We start from the raw sequence: 10,519 nt of genomic DNA, 5'->3' as shown, positions 1-10,519 counted from the left end.
CAATTTTTTTAATTGAAATGTATTTGACATATAACATTGTATAAACTTAATGTAGGACATGTAGATTTGATACTTTTATATATTGTAACATGATTGCCATTGTAGCAAGTTAGCACCTCTGTCAGTGTCACATGATTGTCTGTGTGTGTGTGTGTGTGTGTGTGTGTGTGTGTGATGGGAATAAAGATCTTAGTCTCTTAGCAAGTTTCATTATTGTAACATGATTGCCATTGTAGCAAGTTAGCACCTCTGTCAGTGTCACATGATTATCTGTGTGTGTGTGTGTGTGTGTGTGTGTGTGTGTGTGATGGGAATAAAGATCTTAGTCTCTTAGCAAGTTTCATGATTGTGATACAATATCATCTGTATTCACTATACCGTGCATTATTAGATCTCTAGGACTTATTTATCTACTTAGTTGCAAGTTTGTACCCTTAAACATGACTTTAAAAAATAAATTGTATGGTAGAGATGAAATCAAGTATTACAATGTGGTTCTTAAAATCATTCGTGGATTTAAATTAACCACACTTCTATTACTTTGTATAATTTCTGGCTATCTTTTGCTTGAGCTAACCTCTGTATGATTTCTCAGCATTATTAATTAGCGATGTTGAGACGATCATGACCTGTTAGGGAAAAAAATCAGCCTAGTATCGAAAATACTAGTCATAAAGTTCTGTAAAGTTTGTTGACTCCCATAGTGAAAAATGGATGTTGCGAATTTAAGTAGCGTGAAAAGTTTAAGAAACTTTAGGTTAAGAAACACTTGGGTCAGTATATTTTGAAGTTTGTTTGGACTGCCAAATTTAGAGGCATTAAAAGGCATTCAAATAGGATACTTAAGCTCGAGATATTTTTGGAAGGGTGATGACGAGATTTGGGAAGAAGATTGTGCAGGGTGATGATTGGAAAAGGGTATATTGTGTCTTCCGAGATTCTTCTTTCTTGGGAAATTAAAATATTGAAATTATAGCACTGACTCAGCTGGAGGACTTAATTTTGCTACAGTCTGGTCTGTACATTATTTCCCAACATCTCCATCTCCCTTTAACCTATATATGTACCTAATGCCATTGTAGGAGTAGACAGAAGGTTTACAGTAGCGTTGATAAACTCCTCTTAGTAGTCATTTTGTCATCTTTGTCATTCATAAATTGCCCCAAGAATTTGTGATAAGCTGTATTATTTTGTAAATTTCTGAATGCTCTTTGTTTATAGTAGCATACACTATGTTCTAAGGTTCCCTCCCCCTCCTTCCAACATTCCTGAATTTTGTTATCACCTTGTTTATACTGTCACATTATGTCTCCCCTCTCCTTTTGTCTTTCCAGCCGACAGTCCAAACCTTAGATTAAAACCTTAGATTACGTTCATAGAAAACCCGTCCTGTCCATCTTGTTGTCCATTCCAGTTGCTATATTTTACTTTTGCATACTTTTTTTTGTGATTCTTTATCAAGTAATACAGAGTATTTGGGGCATAAATTTACAATAGCTGCAGCACGGAATGATATGATAGCTGGTATTTATTGTCAGCTATCTGTGTCAGTCTGGGTTGTGTGTTTTATACATTTTAGCACCTTTAATCTTCATAGCAACCCTGTGACATAAGTATTGTTTTAACTTCATTATGCATTTTTTAGTTAAGGATGTAGAAAAGTAACTTGGTGAAGGTTAAGCAGCTATTAAGTTTTGGAGCTGTGGTGTGAGTTTAGGTAGCCTGACCCATGGCAGAGGCTGCTAACTGTTGGGCTCCTTTGACAGTGGGTCTGAAGGCCTTTAGATGGCTCCATCACTGACTAGATATGCAGCCTTGGACATGTTATGGAATTTATTTGAATCTTAATTCTTTATTTCCCCCTTTTTTAAAAATTGCATTTAATCAGGTGTTGTCATTGTGTTACCCTATGAATCTTAATTCTTATATCCTAAAAGTGGGAAAACTAATTCATTCACACCTCACAGGATTGTTAGGAAGATGAAATATGATAACATACATGACATCTTTGTAAAACAGGGTATATTATCTATATATTTCATCATCAAATCATTCAACAGAGATTTTTTTCTCATGTTTAGTATCATATGCTGTTTTGGGCATTGAAACCCTAAAAATAGGGTGACCATCTTCTCCTAGTTTTAGCAGCGAAAGTCCCACGTCCCAAGAATTCCCCGTATTAGTTCTCTGTCGCTGCTGTGACAAGTTACCAAAAATTTAATGGCTTAAAACAGCACGCATTTATTATCTCATAGTTCTGGGGGTCGGAAATCCCAAGTAAGTCTTAACGGGGCTAAAGTCAAGGTCCAGGCAAGGCTGGTTCCTTCTTGAGGCTCTGAGGGGAAGAATCGATTTCTTGACTCTCTCAGCTTCTAGGGGCTTCCTGCGTTCTGTGCCTCTTCCCCGCCTCCCAGCCTCTTGCTGCAGTCAGCACACCTACTAATGACTGATCCTCCTGCTGCCTTTTACCAGGACTCTCCTGATTGCATGGGGCCTACCCAGACAATCCAGGATTATCTTCCCATCTCAAAATCCTTAATCACATCTGCAAAGACCCTTTTACCGTGTAAAGTAATGTATTCAGGGATTAGGACTCGGACATGGGGGAGTATGTAGCCTACTATACTCTTCTTCACCAGGAGGATCAGTTATCACCCTAAAGAGGAAAAAGACTTGGTCTGTGCCTTAAATAGTGCATATTCAAATTTGTGAGTGTGTCTGCCAATCATTAAAACCTTGTGCATGCATGTTTAACATGTGCTTAATTGTTTATAGGTTATAGGTCAATATATTAGTGTATAAGTATACTAGTAATATATTAGTTTTCATAATGAATTTGTGTAATTGGATGTTTAAGGAAAATGAGAAAGAAAAGCCATCTTAATTTCCGTTAATGGTACCTTTTTGCTATCATTTAAAAGGTGGTAATCTTCGATGAGTGCCGTGATTGACTAGATTATTTAGTATCACAGTGTGGATGGAGGATTGCTCATACTAGTTAGGCGTCTTAGCCCTGCCGTTTTCTTGTTGGCTTGTGTAGGATTCTGGTGGATAAAACAGAGTAGCTGCTTTCATGGAGCCTACTGTGGTTGAGAGAATACATTCTGTGATCTAAAGTTACGAATCTGTGAAATAAATTTCAGAGAGAGAAGGAAAGTTAAAGTTTTTAAAACTGAGGCAACTAGGAGAATTGGAGGTATTCAGAAAGAAAGGATTTGAGAGGAGCCATTAATTCAGGCGAGTGCAGCTGTCCACAAGGAGACCTAATGCAGACACCTAATATGTGGGCTTCAGCGCGGGTGAGGCTGGAGTTGTCCTCATCCAGGGGACCATTTTTGAAAACAATGTTGATGGAACATGGAGGTTCTGCATACACTTAGAATTGAGAAAGTGCAAAGCAAAGCTCTGAAGGGAAGGAGGAACCGGGTTGGAACCGAAGGATGGGAAGAGGTTTAAGGAGGTAATTTGAATGAGCAGCAATATAAAAGGTCTCAGATAAGGCTGAAAAGCTTGAAAAGTAAGAGAAGGGCTTTGTTTGCAAAAGAGGAAAGAGATTGATAAGCTTTTGGGAGTGGAAATAGAAGATATTTCAAGAACTGGCAGGTGTGAGTTCTCACACGTTTGCTTGGCAGCCAGAAGGGGTAGAAGAGGCTGGAATAGCCTAATGGTTGTACACTTGGACCCGTCCTACACAGCGCCACTGGATTTATCTTACCAACACGGAGCTTTGAGTCTACCAGTGCCTTGCTAAAATATCTTTAAGATATTTTTTTGCCTGAGGGTAAAAATTTAAACCCTGATGTTAAAGGCCTGAAGTCTGGCCCAAACCTACTCTTGTAGCTTTATTTCCTACTGTTCCCTAGAGAGGCTTTCTCTTGCAGCATGGTTAACCCATTAGCCTGGTAGTTATTTATTTGGGGACGATTTTTGTATTTTCAAATTGAAAATTAAGGTAGCAAAGCTCTTGCAATTTGAAATGTATAGGCTAACTACACCTTATGTGATTTCTTAAAATATATCTTTATCGAGTAAGTTTGGTATATGATTAATTCCAGCAGCTTTGAGGACAAATTGTATTGGCTGAATTTCTAATTGTATTTAAGATGTATAAACAGAATATTCCACATTGTTCAGTAAGTGCTTCCTCATGTCGGATCCATGAAATTAAAGGCCAGTTTAGTGAAACAGTCCTCTAATAGGCTTTGATATGTAGACTATTTAAGCTAAGAGAACCAAAGACCAGCTGTATATCAAAGTGAACATTAAAGATCAGAACTTTTGAAATTTAAAGGTTTCTGTAGAAGCAAACACTAGGATATAGAGTTTTTTTCAGCCAAGCTGTACAGTTTGATGTGGTTTGATTGGGAATGCTGAGGCAGCCAAATAGAATGAAAACTGGGAGAGAAAGGGACATGGTGTGACCTCTTACCTACCAGCAGGTAGACCTAGCAGAATAGAAGTAACCTTAAAAGAGCCCCCAAGCTGATTAATAGATTAAGAATATCTTTTAATACATTGTGATTGAAAGAAAGTAAGGTGCTTATTGAGCAAAGGCACTGGAGGCCCAGTGATCTTTTGGTCTTGTTTTATTACCAGTGTTTGACCAAAGTGGCTTCCATATGATTCACCACTTTCCCACAAGTCTCTCGGTACTTCATAGAATTTATTTTTTCAAATTTCCAGGCAGTAATTTTTTTTAAAAAGTGTAATTTTCACTGTACTTTCTCACCTGCATGTTCCATGTAGGTGTCTTTCCTGGAATGCATTTTTTTTTTCTTCCTTTTTTGGAGGAGAGGATGTGGCAGGGCATTACTTAAGCACACTGCTCTAATTGAATGGCTAGCACTATGTTTCTGTACCAGGGATTCGATTTGTACTGGGCTCTCCCTTTTCTAAGCCCTTTGTCAAAAGCTGTTTTAATCCATGGTTAAAGGAAGAGCTAAGTGTTGTGTGAGAAACAGAAACGTAAAGTTAATTTCAGGTGGGTGTAGTAAGTGCTCAGACAGAGATGCGCTGCCGAAGGGCTGTGGGAATTTAGAGGAGGGTCGCCAAACTCCAGCTTGTGGGAAATCAGGAAAGTCTTCTAGTTTCTAACTAGTTCCTGCCCCCAGAAAAAAAGAATGATAAAAATTTAGTCAGGTGTTGGATGGTGGGGAGTGAGAGCAGGGGCAGGCCATTCCTGGAAGAGAGAACAGCATGAGCTGGAGACTTGGAAGCATGAGACAGCATGGTATGTGTTCAAGGAACACACAAGCAATTCTGTATCCCCAAAGCAGAAAGTGGGAGGCAGGGAGTGGCAGGAATTACAAAGCTGAAGACTTAGACAGTAAAAGAATTTTAGAGATTTTTAAATATCATTCTGGGAAGCTTGAATTTTGTCATGTATAGTCTATAAAGGGTCTTGAGTGGGAGAATGGTCTCCTGATAATTTACTGTTAGGTTTTTGGCAATGATGTGAAGGATTGGACTGCAGAGGTAACAAGGTAGGAATTAGGAAGCTCTGTTAGGGGTGATCTCGGTAAGAGATGAGGCTTGAGCTAAGCTGATCATAACAGGGATGGGGAAATGGATTACAGAAATTGGAGGTAAAATAAACTAGAGATGGCAGGTAAGGGTGAAGGATGAGGCGTCGTACCGCCGGTTTTCAGGTTTTTAACGTAAGGACAGGGCAGATAGCAGTGCCACATGGCGAGATCAGGGATGTAGGAAGAGATTTTGGAGAAGGAAGAGATTGTGTTCATGTTTGGGTTTATTCATTTGCTTGTTTTTGATATATCTTGGAACATGAAGGAAGAGAGATTCAACTATTAAATGAGCTTAATTTATTCTCAGCATTAATATAGGGTATCATTGAAGGGTTTTAAGGAATGGACTAGTTAGGAAAAAGTAATCAAAGCTAAAGATAAAAGTCTTGGTCGCCATCAGCTGAAAACCATGAAAGTAGTTGAGATTTACTAAGAAATGTCTGTGGCGGATGAAGGGAAGATGGAGAACAGAATTTAAGTAGTGAGCAGAAGCAGCATGTCAGAGGGGACTCAGAAGAGCCAGAGAGCGATGAGCAGCAGAAGTGTTTAATTTGACAAGCTAAGGAGAGGGTTTCAAGTGGAAGCAGTAGTCAAAGTTGCCATATGCAGCAGAGAAATCAAAAAAGGTAAATTCTGCCACAACCATACCAATTTCAGTGGTATAAGGAGGGCAGAAATTAGAATTCAGTGGATTGAGAACTAAGTAGAAGGTGAAGAAGTTCAGACTATAAAGTATACACAACTCTGGAATTCGACAAGTGAAAGAAGTTCGGAAGGACAGTAGCTGATACCGGCTAACATTTGAGTGCATATTCTGTGCCAGGCTGAGCGTAGCACGTGCATTATTTCATTTTCCTCATCATAACTTCATTTTACAGTATCGATGTGGAGGCACACATGTTTTGTAATTTGTCCAAGAACATAGAACTTATAAACGGGGACCTAGGATTAACACTTGGGTCTCTTGACTCCCGAAGTCCATGCCCTAGCCAGTACATTACAAAGCTTCATATTTATCACGTTGCCAGTGTTCAAATCATACGGTAAATGTCGCTCTTCCTTTGTGATAGTTCTGATATGTTTATGTAATGCTGTAATTAGCCTTGACTAATATCATCAGTTCTTGAGTGAATGTATCAGTGCGATTTTCTTAAACTTTTTCATCTATTGCCCCGAGAATATTAAATATGAAATGCGGCAAATACAGAAAACTTTGGAGGGAGCTGGATCTAGGTTTGCAGTCACAAGCCGAGTGACTTCAGGCAAGTTAACTTCTGAGCTTTAGGTTCTTTGTCTGTAAAAATTGGATTAATACTTTAAAAGTCTTGACAAATTAAGAAAACGACGTTTTTCTTCCGGAGACACCAGATGCTTACGGTGGGGCCGCTCGCACCTGTTGGTGCCGCTCGCACCTGTTGGTGCCGCAGTCTTTCTCTGCGCTCCCTTTTTTGTCCCGCTTCACGTCGTCTTTCTTTTATCTTCTGTCTTCCGCTTCACGCCTGTGAACCTCCATTTCAGGCATTTATTCTGGAGCGCACTCGATGGATTTTTCCAGTCAACCTTTGTGTATTTATTTAGACGTGTGTTTTTCTTCCAAAATTATTTTGCGTTTTGAAATTTACATAAATGGTATAATGCTATTAATCTCGTTCTTTTTCCTATTTTTTTCCACTTAACACTATTTTTTACTTGCTTTAGTTACTGGAATCATCATTAAAATGAATTCTAGCAGTTAATGATGTGGCAGATGTCTTCAGGAAGGTGTGATGGCATTCATTCATTCAGTGGGTGTTTATCGAGCACTATGTGTATGCTGCTTCTAAAGAGAGACTTTATGCCAGCGAATGCATTTGGGAGTCTCTGTTCCAGTTGTCTGTCTGTTGCTACCCCAGTCCTGCAGTCTAATTAGAGTGCTTTTGTAATAAATTTAATTATCTGGCAAGATGAACCACATGTCTTTGCTTTTTTTGGTTAATTTAGTTATTCTTGGACCACTTTTTTTCCTACATCATATTTCGAACAATAGGATCCTTCGGGTGTTTTGATAGGAGTTATATTTGAGCCATGAATTACTTTGGAGAGAATTACTGCCTTTACATTGCTGTCACCAGCTTTCCATCTATGAACATAGTAGGTCTTCATTTATTTATCTCTTCATTTTATGATTATTACCAGAGTTATAAATAGTTGTGTATCACCTAGATTAATTTCTAAATTATTTTACAAATTTTGTTATTCTAGTAGTCTATTTTCTATTTGTTATTCCTGGGGAGGAAAATATTGACTTTTTTGCTTATGTTTTTAAATTGCGATAATTTACAGACTATGAAATGCCCATATATTAACTACACATAGTTGCATCACTTTTGACATGTGCATACCTCTTTGTAACCCATCAAGACATAGAATATTTCCACCATCCCAGAATGTTTTCTCATATCCCTTTCTGGCGAATCTCCTAGAGCACAACCAGTGATTCGATTTCTGTCACCCTGTATTAGTTTTGCTAATTCTGGAACTTCATCTAAATGGGATTATAGAGTATTTATTCTCGCGTCTGGGTTCTTTCACTCGGGGTAATGTTTCTGAAATTTATTCATGTTGTTTCATTATCATTAATTTGTCCCTTTTCGTTGCGCGTAATAGTACATTATATGAATATACTATGTTTGTTTATTCTCCTGTTGTTGGACATCTGGGCTGCTTCCAGGTTTTGTCTATTATGAGTAAAAGCTACTAGGGATATTTTCGTACAAGGCTTTTTATGGGCTTAGTTTTCATTTTTCTTGGGAAGTAGCTAACAGTGGAATTGCAATTGCTGAAGCAGATGGATAGCGCACGCTGCTTCTGCATGTATTACCCGGGGAAAGACACGTCATCACTGAGGGAGGATTCTGGCCAGGAATACATAACTTGGATCCGGTCATGGTGAAACATCAGATAAACCTCAACTAAGGATCATATTATTTAAAAATAAAACGACCAAGTTCTTCAAAAATATCGGTGCTACATAAGAAAAAGGCCAAGAACTGTGCCAGGTTAAAGGAGACTGAGGACACGTGACAGTGCTGGACAGGATCTCAGACTCAATTCTGTACTTGGAGTGAGGGGTGGGGATGCTGTGAGGCCATTATTGGGTTAATTGACAATTTACATATGGATGATAAAATAACGTGTCAGTGAAACATTTACTGAAGTCGATGATCGTACTTCGATTATGCACGAGGATGTTCTTATTCTGCAGAAGTACGTATTAAGATATTTAGAGATAAATTACGTGGAGAAGGGGAGAGAGGGAGGGAGAATGAATGTATGCAGTGAGCGAATGGCAAATGATGGAGCAAATGGGTAAAATGTTAACAGTAGGTTGTTATGGGTAAAGAGTTTGTAGATATTTTTTGTACTATACTGACAGTTCTTCCGAAAGTTTGAAATTATTTCCAAATAAAAAGTGAAAGAAAAAAAACTGGGTTGGGATTTCCCCCTTCTCTAGGTGAGGTGTTGATTAAGCCACTCAGATTCTTTTAATTATCATTAGTTTATTCCAATTTTTGTATACTTTGTGCCAATTTTGCTATTTTCCTAGAAATAGCCATATTTTTAGGTTTTAAAATACATCAGTATATAGTTTGTGACATTTTGTAATGAAAAAATCTGTTTTTTGTGCATGGTTATTTCATGTTTTTGTACTCTATTTTGTTAATTTGCATCACCAAGTCTCTTTAGTTGGTTTTGCCAGAGGTTTGTTCTTTTTAATATTTTCTTCAAAGAACCAGCTTTTGGTTTTTTAATCTTTTTTGCCTTTTTATGCTTTCTATTTCAGTGATTTCTGTTTTTATATACTTCGTTTTTCCTTTGGATTTATATTGTCTTTTACCTTTTCGACTTGAAAGATAAGCTCTTTTGTTTACAGTAGTTGTCTTCAGTTGTGTTCAAAAACATAATTTTCCTGTTGTGTTTTATCTGCATCCCACCAATTTTGACCTGTAGTCTTTTGCTATAATATTCCAGAATGCTTCTTACTATTTTCTCTTTAACTGAAGAATTATCCTGCTGTATAATTTTTGTTTCCAGGCTTAAGATGTTGTTAGCTGTCTTTTAATTTCAAATTTTGTTGCAGTGTGTTTGGAGAGTACAGTTTATTAGACCTTGAGTCTCTGGAATTTCAGTCTTCTTTTGAAGCTTTAGTGTGTGGTCAGTAGATTGTCCTAGAAATCCTGTGCAAATAGATAGAAATCTCCCAAATGGGGTTTTTAAATTAAGTATTTATTCAGTGTTGTAGAAGTTATAGGATTGGGTAAAATTTTAGTATCAAGGACATTTTATAATAGTATTATATCGGATCAGCACTGGGTAAGAGAATAAAAGAATAAATTAGGAATAGTTCAAAAGTAAAAATGAACTTGAAGCAGTCTGTATCAGTTATCCTCACTGGACCATGTTCTAAGGAAAAAACACTGAGTTCTAAGTGCTTTCTCTTCGAGTCCACAAAACAGTCCTATGATATAGGTAATATTATTTTGAAGAAGGAGGTACAGATAAATATTTGTTTAATGAACTTGCCCCAAATCGTACAGGCTGTGTGATTCTAGTCCTTATTCTTTTAACCGACACACTAGGCCAGTGAGCAAATTGTCATGGTTGAATGTATCTTTTTGTTAAATCATCTACCTCTGCAGATCCTTGCCGTACACCTGCGTTATTGTGACCTGAAGGAATTGGAAAGACTTTCATTACTGTATCCCTTTCATGAAGTTTTATCTTTTTTTCTCCATTAATTCTGAGTACCAAATTCAACATCAGCGCTCATGGCTTGAAACGTCTTGCCTATTAATTGTAGTAGTAATTATGATTTTACATCATCACATAGATGATGTAGTAACTCATTTGCTTGTATTAGTTTTGAGGCACTTCTTCAGAAAACATTTAAACAGAAGAAAATTGATGAAAGCCATGTTCACACTAGGCATGTTCTTTCTTGAAATGTTGTTCCA

The sequence above is a fragment of the Pteropus vampyrus genome, unplaced genomic scaffold (genome assembly GCF_000151845.1).
Source record: "Pteropus vampyrus isolate Shadow unplaced genomic scaffold, Pvam_2.0 Scaffold194, whole genome shotgun sequence".
Lineage (NCBI taxonomy): Eukaryota > Metazoa > Chordata > Mammalia > Chiroptera > Pteropodidae > Pteropus > Pteropus vampyrus.
This window is presented reverse-complemented; position numbering follows the sequence as displayed.